Source organism: Amblyomma maculatum, chromosome 6, assembly GCF_055883805.1.
Source record: "Amblyomma maculatum isolate TAMU_Amacu chromosome 6, ASM5588380v1, whole genome shotgun sequence".
In the NCBI taxonomy this organism is placed as follows: Eukaryota; Metazoa; Arthropoda; class Arachnida; order Ixodida; family Ixodidae; genus Amblyomma; species Amblyomma maculatum.
In genome coordinates, this window is record NC_139349.1 from 82,445,994 (window position 1) to 82,456,561 (window position 10,568).

The following is a 10,568-nucleotide window of genomic DNA, read 5'->3' on the forward strand; positions in this document are numbered from 1 at the left end:
ACAACATAGAGCCACTCATCAAACAACAAAATCTCTTGTGTTTCAGGAGGTGCTTGTCTGCCACGGGTACTCGTTCATAGTTGTTCTATAGGTGTACCCTCGCCAGTGCATTCCTTTATAAACAGAAAGCACTTAATGCGAAGACCAACACACTCTTAGACACTATGAGCTAAGGTGTCTGAAAGAAATGTGTGCGCAGCTTCTGAGAAGATTCGCCTTGGATACTGAGAAAGTTGGAAGCGATTGTAATCAGGATCATTGTGGACAGTTTTCATTTCTCGAGAAATGACTTCTGGTATTGAGTGCATGTTCCAGTCCCAGCGAAAGAGCAGGAATTAACGGTAGAAGAAAAAGATGTCAGTGCATTGTTCTCTTCTCGTGAGCTTTGCAGACTTGCCACTTTTTTGGAGAACTTTTTAGAATATTTGATGGCAGAAGTTCGATCTGCTAAAGCTTGCCTTGGCAAGTTCTGGATCACGAGCAATAAATAACGGCCAGTCTCGTTCAAAGTTTCGGATGATTTCTTTGCATGCCATCCCCGGGTCAAGCCCAAAAGTAGAGCATGCATTTCATTATCTACGTTTGCTGAGCCGCAAGCAACACACTCCGAGTGCTGACAAATATCTCACGACGCTCGAGCAATTTATTATTTGTAAGTCAAGGTATTAATTTCGCGTTGCTGAAATCGTCACGCCTAAGTTTGTATTTACACTGGTTAATGAATAAATGTATCGAGTAGAGTGTTTTGTATGTAGTCAAAGATTTATCTGACGTTAGGTGCGTTACGTTTCCTTCATGGAATATACAATCTCTTTACAACGCATGTGCCGATAAGCAGCTATTTCTCTCCTCCGCCGGAAAATAACAGATCGAACAGAGCAATGAACACCCATAAATAGCCTCCGAATTTAAAGAAACATGAGTACCAAAGACAGGGAAGCTCAGTTATGAAAGGAAAAGCGCAGCAATCGTATGACTGTGGAACAGATTCCCGAACAGCGCCGAGAAAAGAGATCTGAAGGCTTGCTATCATGCCCGACCACGACGGCAGGCCTCCATCTCTTACAGAGTTAGTAACACGCAGGAAAAACCTTGAATTCAGTCTATTTTGGTGGCGCCACCCATGCAGATTTCGTTTCAGTGCTTTGGCTTCATTTCAGTGAGTCTTTTTTTTTTTTTTTTTCAGTACCTTTGAATCTACATTGCCGACCGTAAGGCCCTACTTAAGCAAAGAGAAGTAAGAACCTCTCTCCGCTTCCAGTGGAGAGGAAGAGCGAAAGAGTGTGCATGAGACAGGTGGCGTATAGTTGATTGACGTGTTATGGCGAGAGCGAAAGAATGCGCAACCGGAAAGACGGCTGCCGCGGAAGTAAGTGATCGTGATCATGATCACTCGAGGGCATAGGAGGGCGCGACTTGAGAGCAGAGGGAGCCGGAAAAACTCCCTTAATGGCTGCCGCGAAAGGAAGAGATTATTGCGAGAGCAGAGGAATGTGCAATTGAAGGATGGTCGTCATGGGAACTGTGACGGTTGCTCAGGAAGTACGTAAAGTCTACGCAAGCGTCTAGTGTTTTAGGATGCGCCTAGGACGGAAGCGTTAAAAAAAGCGATATATTCAAGAATGTAAAAACTTGTTGTTGGCAATTTTATGCCTAAATACCGCCGTTTTAACGCTTATACAAAGATTTAATTTATTGAAAGACCTGCTGATGTCTTTTCTTGCATTGCTAAACGTTTCGAAGCCATAGCTAAACCGTCGTTCGTCTAGAAAGCATTGCAGCGCTTTCAGTACCTGCCGATGTCCAAGGTGGCCAGTACATGCCGATGTCCACGTCGTCGTTGGCCTTAACTTCGTTCCACGCGTCAAGGAATCAGGCATCAGTTCTTTGGGAGGTAGATGGGCCCAACAATCCCAAAATAAGTTATTTTTTATTTATATATTGGTACCTTAAATGCCCACTAGGGGCGTTACACGATGCTTTTTAACGCAGAAGTGACAGCTCGGGCTAATTTCTGAAATAACAAATTTTGAAACAATGTATGGGTTGGGGAATGCATCGTTTCGAAGTTTTCTCCCCCCCCCCCCCCCCCCCTTCCTGTTTCTCTCTGAATAGTGAGCTATGCGGTGAAGAGTATGTGCTTCGCCCGAGTCTGTAGTGTGCGTTGTAATCGTGGTATGATGGGAGGGGCTTTCTGAAGGGCTCCAGGTTCAAGGCGAAGTCCACAACTAAGCCGGCTTCTACCCGAGCCTATGTGTGGGCTGCCTCATTGCCTGGGTTCCCTGATATGCTGGCACACAAATCAGACCGACTTCTCTTTGTTGTTCGGTTGGGTCGACGTTGAGGAGTATGTCCCGAGGGACGCTACGCTAGAGATTATTCATTTGATATAGTTGTTACTGCATGCTTGCAGTCGGTCACAATGGCGGTAGCTCGAGTGTAGACTGCAGCAGCTACTATGGCAGCTTCTTCCGTGGCAAGGGAGTAACAAGTATTCCGACATCGTTAGTTTTGCCGGTCTTCCTATCTTGGACAGTGTGACCCCGCATATAGTAAACCTATGCGAGTCGTCTTGGTTACAAGCAGCATCTACATATAAAACATCCTCGAGTTTTCTAAGGTACGTTCTATGCAAGCTTTTGGCTCTCCCACTGTCCTTGTGCAGCGCTCGAGAGGGAGAGTGTGTTGTAGTTTTACGGTATAGTATAACGCTCTTGTTCTTGAGGCAGGGAAGCTGATCTGTTCATTCTGGCACGAGTTCGAACCCCCGTCGCTGCAATGTTTTTTTCTCTGTCTACAATTCCTGTCAACGCCAATGCTTTCGCATTATATTTGGCCTGTCGCTCAGAGCTGTCGACCGTTAATTCCACTCATATTTCGAAGATTAATGCGCTAATCCAGTATTCCTATATCCACTCATTCTTTTACCCAACTTGCCGTTACGCCAGCACGAAGCGAACCTGCTGTTGTTATTTTGTCCACGTCACATCCTTTGGTTAAAGGAGCGTCACAATTAGGCTGGCGACGTTCTCCACTTACCATTTAACGCGCTTTACGCCAAGAGGTCATCGCTCGACGCTGTTGCGCATCATGCCTTCTAGTGTACTGTCACATGCACAGAAATGGCATACCTGACACCTCCCTAAGCTGGCGCGAGGCGCAGATGCATCGAGGCACCATAAGCGCGCCCGCGCCAACGTGCAACATCCAAGGACCTAGGACCGTCGCCCACGCGCAACAGCGGACGCAAAACGAACTTCCTGCAGAGTAGGTCAGCCAAGAACGCGCACCGACGTTTTTCACAAGCTCATTGTTCTCATGCGATCGCAAGTCGGCTAAGCATCAATGGAAGCCGCCGCCACGCGCTGACAAGTGACACAGCGGCATTCGACTTTAGTCGCAACCACCATTGTCGCTTGAGACTGATGTTGTTGCAAAATAACACTGATGATCTAGATTGTTGCGGCGCGCATATGGTCTGTCCCTTTCTCTCCCCTCTTGATTCTTACAACTTTCTTAGGTCTACAGTGACCTTCTGTTTTTATTATTGCACTCTCTCCTTGACTCCTTTCCCCGGGGGTGGTTCGGGGGCTGACCAAAGAAAAATATTATTAATATTATTTATTGTTACGCGAGGCCGTGAATATACCTAATGTATCTTGTTTGTTTGTTTGTTTGTTTGTTTGTTTGTTTGTTTGTTTGTTTGTTTGTTTGTTTGTTTGTTTGTTTGTTTGTTTGTTTGTTTGTTTGTTTGTTTGTTTGTTTGTTTGTTTGTTTGTTTGTTTGTTTGTTTGTTTGTTTGTTTGTTTGTTTGTTTCATCCTGCAGATGATTTCCTATTCAACAAGACGGTAACAGGGAAAAACGAACAAATAAAAGAAGCATGCGCTAACAATCAATGTGCAGATAAATTCCACTCCACTGTGATGCGTGCAAACCAGGAATATATAAACGTATCTGATCTAGCAGAATACGGGGTAACTGAAACGGAATGACGGTGACGTGTGAAGCGCTCGTTAAAAATTGATATAATGAATGCAGAATCAAGACCCAGTTTGTTATTTATAAAGAAAAATTCAAAACTTGTGAGGAAATTTTTTTTTATTGCCTCGAAGGCGTAGATACTGCTGGATTTCACCCTCTCTGAAGGAGAGTCATGTGATGATACCAGAACAAAATAACTCGTACTCCTTTTCATTGGATTCTTTTGCGACTTTTTTAACGTTGTGTTTAGTATACGGTTCGCATACATCGCATGCCTGCTCGATCTTAGTCCTGATTAGTGAATTATAGGCGAGAAGTTTAACCTGAGAGGACCTTTCGAGGGTTCATTCCGTAAAAACGTAGGTTTGGAAAGGTGGACACGCATATAGCTTATGTAAGTGCATTCTATGACATACTGTTAGCGAGTGTTACCGCTAACGGCCAAAATGCTTAAAAGCTCTTCACTGTAGTGCATCTTTCTTTTTCCTTCCTTAACTTCACTCTCTCCTCCACTCCAAATTACTCCCAAAGGCTCCAAATTAGAAGCAAATTAATTTTCAAAGAACCTGTGAAAAAATAAAACGTCACTATGTGACCTAGAGATCCTGATTCGCCTTCGACCAAGTGCCCCTAACACCGCACAGCACACGGAATTTCGTTTCCGTCGAAAACAACAGAGCTTCCGCTTCCTGACTTCTACGAGTAGTACATTATGAGGGCGGGGGCTATGCTACTCAATTCTTTCAGTTTGCGGTCACGCCATAATGGCTGAATTGGCTGAGCCACCTCGCGCGCAGTGACGTAAATACGCCTTGATCACACACAGGAATGGGGTCTACGTCGTCAACAGGGCAACACTCGTGGCCAGGTCTGCAGCCAGCCCTCTTAAAGACGACGCCCGAACACGACTGTGCTCTATCAATAGGCATTAATTAGTTTATTATAACGTTAGGCTTACAAAGCTTCGGTCTCGATAAAGCAGCCTCTGATAGGGTCTACAAAGCACAAACGACAGACACGTCGGCGGGGTCAAATGCAGGAGCAGGAAGATCTTGTTAACGCTGCCTCCACTTCGCGCTGCGTGTCTCGCTACATCAGCTTTTACTCCTCGCGAAGGCTCTGTCAATGCACCTTCAAGTAACGATGTCAGCGCCGCTGTCATCTGCCTTTGGCAGCATGGGTATTCCGACGCGAATAATGCTGCGGCACGCATGCTCCAGCCTGAAGGCTTGATCCTATAGCGCCGATCGATATGTTGATCGGAGAACAAAGGACTCCGAAGCTCCAGAGGTGGCCGCTTGACAGGTCTGTGTCGCTGACAAAGCCAGCTCTAAAGGAACACGCCTCGCCTGCTTTTCGCTTCTTAGTTCGTAATAACGAATTGCAACAAAATAATATTAAAAAAAAAAGCACCCTGTCATAAAGGTGTGCTTTTTTTTTTCCAAGTCAACGACCAGTGAAGTTGAAATCAGGCAATTTTCGCATCTACAAGCCCTTTACCTTCCACGCTAGTGTGACTGAAGTAATGTGGCGCGACTGAACTTGTCTATAGTGCTCTATGATAGCTCAGCGACGTATCAAGAATAAATGAGTCAACTTCTACAGCTGTTCATACACATGACATTAGCATTCAGTCGGCTGAAATAACTGCATTTAGCTTCCTAATTTGCACGAACTAAAGAGAGAGTTTTCTTACCAGCCGTTTATGCAATACTCAAAATTACAAGGAACATCGCCTCACCAGCTTCGCACTGTAAAACATGAAACCGCAAAGAAAAATTGTCATTATTTAAGTAATATATATACATATATACTTTTTAACTGCTTCTTTTAGCTGCCCTGGGGTCAAATTGCAGGAAATGAAATATATGGGGCAAAGAGTAGATTTCTTTTCTCATCACTGTTCATATTAACGTAACAGAAAAATATGAGCCACAATTAGGTCTGTGCATTTTCCCACTATTCACTGTCCGGACAGTGGTGTTTCAATATTCACTAGGTATAAAAACATTCAAAAATTTTGGTACACAGAAACATTGCCCATAATTCAAGTCGTTCGTATCCACTAAATTTGCGTTTCTTATAGGCATGTAAATCGCGGCTACATGGCGCCCAAAAGAAAAAAGGAGTGAACGCGGGTCCAGGATATTTTCCTTTCTGTTTCGAACTATGTACAAAAAAGTTTGGAGTTGTAATTCACTTCAAAGCAGTATTTTCTGTAACCAGGGGACCGTACTTGTCAGCCAGAGAATGCACTGACAAAATTTTATTTGCGGAGGATTATTCTATAAGAATACAATAACTAGCTGTGTTCGGCACGCTTCCCGCTGTGGTATATCGGTTGTCAATTTAGGAAATTAAATTAATAAAGCTGAAGTCCTATTAGAAATTTGGAAAATATATCAAACAAAAATACATCTTCGTCAGAGTCTGGTCAAATAAAACATGGTCCAAGTCGGGTTTCTTACGTCAATGTATAGTGACATTCTGCCTTATAGGTCTGCCCATTCAGCGGGAAAGGCGGCGCCGGCGTTGTGTCGAGATATACCCCACGTAACCCCGCAACTTGGTCCGAGGTTTAAATAACGAAGAGCACGTCGGACTCGAGTGGAACTAGGTGCATTATGTTGACAATGGCTTAGTGTTTGTTTATTTTTTTTTTCTTTATTTGACGGTAAATTATGTTTTAAGTATTGGCTGCTTGACGCAAGTCTCGCACGCGATGCTGTAGAACATATTCAGAAGGCTCCCAGCTAATTTTTTCTAGCGTTTCAAAGAAAGCCCGAGAAATATAAAAGATAACATGGGGATCTAGCCCAGGTTGCACCCAAGGTCTAGCGATAGCTGTGCAATGAAATATGTTTTCAGGTTCCACTCGTCAAAACCTTTTCGATCATATATGACTAGACTTCGCAGCTTAAAGTTGAGTTTTTAATCACAGTCGAATAATCAACTGTAATTAAAATTAAGACCTGCAGTTAACGTTGTACAACTGTACTTATTATAAGTTATCCGAGAATGTTTGACTTCATGCTGCAGCTTAAAATTCAATTTGAATTCCAGTAAAATAATTAAGACCTAGATTTAATTCTGTACCACTATACTCGGCCTATAGGTATCCAACAAAATCTTGATGGTGTACCATATGGTTAAATTTTTCGCAATCATCTGTAGTTAATTTTGATGCGTAATTATTAAAACTGTCAGTCATGTGGCCGTAATCAGACAGTTAGTCATGTGGTCATGCGCCAGTTAAGTGAGATGCGTCTAGACAGGCAATGTGAGCTCGGCTGAGCTTGAAGGTCATCCTGCCCATAGAGCTTCTTGTTATAGCCAGAGGGAAAGCTGGCAGCCCTGCTGACTAAGTTGCCTGAGATGACTCCTCATGCCTGCCGTATACTCGTGGCGGCAAAATGTTTGTTTAGGTGAAACATTCCTTGTTAGGCGGCAAAGTCTTATTTAGAATAAATTTTCGCCTGTCGGACGAACCTTCCTCGCTCTTGCAAGAAAGGAAGTACAACTTTATTATTGAAAGAAAAAGGAGGGGTTGGTAAGGTTGTCAGCACGTGCCTTCAAGACCATGAAGATCTCGGGCGACACGTACAGGCCCATCCCACGGCTCGGGATTGAATGTCCGGGTCGTCGCTGGCCTTTACTCTATTCCACGTGTCAAAGAGGGGATCAGGCATGAGTTCCCTGGGAGGTCCAACAATCCAAAGTTATATGGTTTAACGATGCTATTTCATTACAGAATCGAGAGTCCAGGCTAATTTCTGAATTAATTATTTGAAAAAAAAAATGCATGGGCTAGGGAATGTATCAGCTCGAAGTTTCCTGCACACCACCTGTTGCTCTCCGTGCTGCTTCGTAAAGAAGCTTGAGTCTTTTCCCCCCTCCCGCCAACGAGGCTTCGTTATCGTCACAATAAATGCAAAAACATAAACGCGAGCGTCGGTCTTTCGGCCGCTACTCACGCAGCTATTTAGCGAATTCTATAGACGGCAGCTTGCTCGCTGAAATGTTTGCTTCCCACATAAGAATGAGCACTCCTTTCTTTGACCATTCGCAGACTTATTAACGGAAGTTTTCTGAGCTTATTTTTCGGGTCGGAAAGAGAGCTGACGCTAGGTTGCGTCTCGTACGTCCGGCATTGAGGTAAAAAGGAATAACGGGCCAAGGCGACTGCAACAACCCCAGCGACGACCGATCAAAATGGTGTGCAACGTTGGTCATCGCTAACGAAAAAAAAAAAAAAAAAAAACAGAGAAAACGCCGACTTTTACAGTTTAAGGTGCACAAATTCAATCGAGCGCCTGCTGCAGCAGTAAGAGGGGTCACGTGATCTGACCTTCTCTAGGTATCTCTATGTCGACGCTAGCGCCAGTGGTGGAGTTCGCGCCCGGTGATGTTTCCTCAATGCGGAAATTGCGCCTGTAACACTCATAACTTAAGCGTTCCGCGTTCAAAGACGAGCCTCTGTGAACCTTCGTTTAATTTCTCAGCGTGGAAACACCCCAGAGGACCGCGAACCGCTATTTCGACCTCAGAAGTATCGAAAGTTGGGTTCGCGATCATGCTGAAAACAGTGCTGAGACAGGAGGAAAAAAAAAAGAGCCTGTGCTGTACTCTTTCTTTTCGTCCTGTCAGCGCTGTCTCTAACATCCGCGTCATACCTTTAAGTAATTCTTGTGATTTTTTTCCTCTTCAGCTCTTCTAAAACAACAGAAAAAAAGAATGTTTGTTTTAGAACGGCGCTTTGTATCAGGCGCACAGCCTAGCCACCGGCACGGGGTAAATTAATGATACACAATGTGGGAGGCGAAGCAAGGCGAGCATTTCAAAGCAAACAGTTTTTGAGTGAAAACTTGAACAGAGCAAGTCGAAACGGTTTCGTTGGATTTCTCGTCCCGTATTTTCAATGAACTGGAAAAACGAGGGTAGAGTTTCCAGCTAGGTAAAAGGCCTGGAAGAACAAAAATAGAAGAACGCACAGCTAAAGCGCGACGTTCATTTCCCCCGGCGGACTGGTGGCCAGCTGCGCGTCAGTTGTATGAGCACAACAGCATCAGCGCCAGTCGAGTTACATGAAGCGAGAACACGAGAAGGAAAAAAATTTCATGCGCGCCCAAAACTTCGAACTCTACCTTTTGATCAAATGGAAAGTTTAGGTACACGCGTGGAATGACAACCAGTGAAATCCTTGCTCCTGTCGCATATTGTCTCACAGCTCCGGGTTGCTGCGCGCCCGCCGCCTTACTATTCCATCGGCCTCTATTTCTGGTACGCCATCAGTCGCTGGAGAGAGTTCCTTTCTTTATTTTTATTTTTGAATTTGTTTTTTTTACTATTCTTGAACCGGCACATCCGAGACAGCGCTGTGATTGCCGCTGCGGGTGGTAAACGACGGGGTTTTAACCGTACCGGCACGGCAAAATGAACAGAGCCGCTTTTCTGATTCATAGCGTTACTCTAGTGTGCCCCATGCACTCGCGAAAAACGCATGTCATGCATTACCCGCCGTTGCCGTTTACCACGAACCACCAACTTGCCCTTTAGCTTTTAGTTTTCAACATCAGTGTTTTCATTTCTTGCGTTTTTCTTTTACTCCTGCCTTTCTTGTCGTGTTTTGTCGTTTTCCTTCCTTCGCAGCCTTTGGCTTTATCACCCTATTGTATCGTCAAAAACAGCGCTGAAAGATTTTTGTTGGCTTGTGCCTCTTTCATGAGCTCTAGGATCATAGTTCTTTTCACATCTGAATTCGGTGTCCGAATCTTAGTGACATTCCATAATAGGAAACAGCATGAATATTTGGTTCCCACTTTTACCGAAATAAAAGTTGCAAATTGAGTTCTTACACCGTTCTTGCTCTCGTTTTGCCTAATCCGTTCTGCCCTACTCGCTGATTCATAAAAATTATGGAAGCTCAACTAGAAGCGTTTGCCTGAGGAAGTGTACTCTGTCACATCGCCCGAGCGGCCGGGTGCCAGGGATAGTGCATAAAGCTCAGTGTCCTCAGTGAGCTCTAACAAAAATAGTAGAGATGGTGCCTCCTCAACATCAGGTCAGACAAAGGACACTATATATAGCTGGCTATTACTAAAGTCTGCTTTGATGGCCAAACACAGTTATTCCGCGAAAGAGAGTAGTCTTCGTTGCCTAAATAAAAAGCTAAACATACCTAATTATAAACTCAAGAACGTTGATGTTTCTGACTTAATTGATATGGTACATTTTTTAAAACTGATTTCGTTTACAGTTCAACGGAATAGTGTACGCCCCGTATCCTTTGGTTGCATCCTGTTATATGAGGAAAATTAAAAGGCCCCATACAAAAGAAGTTATGAACAGACGTTTCGGCTCCCATACGGGTGCCTTGTATATTTTTCCTCGTGTTCCAGCCCGATCAGACGGGTTTCCGTCATACTCTTGACTTCATGCACCTTCGTATATTTTGCGCCGGTCCTAAGAAATGAACAAAGGAACAAGTGATGCGACTGCATCCATAGATCTCACCGTTGCTATTATTCAATACGTGCGGTAAGTTCTCTTTACTTTCGACGCGTGAACCATGCACAGACTAGTGTT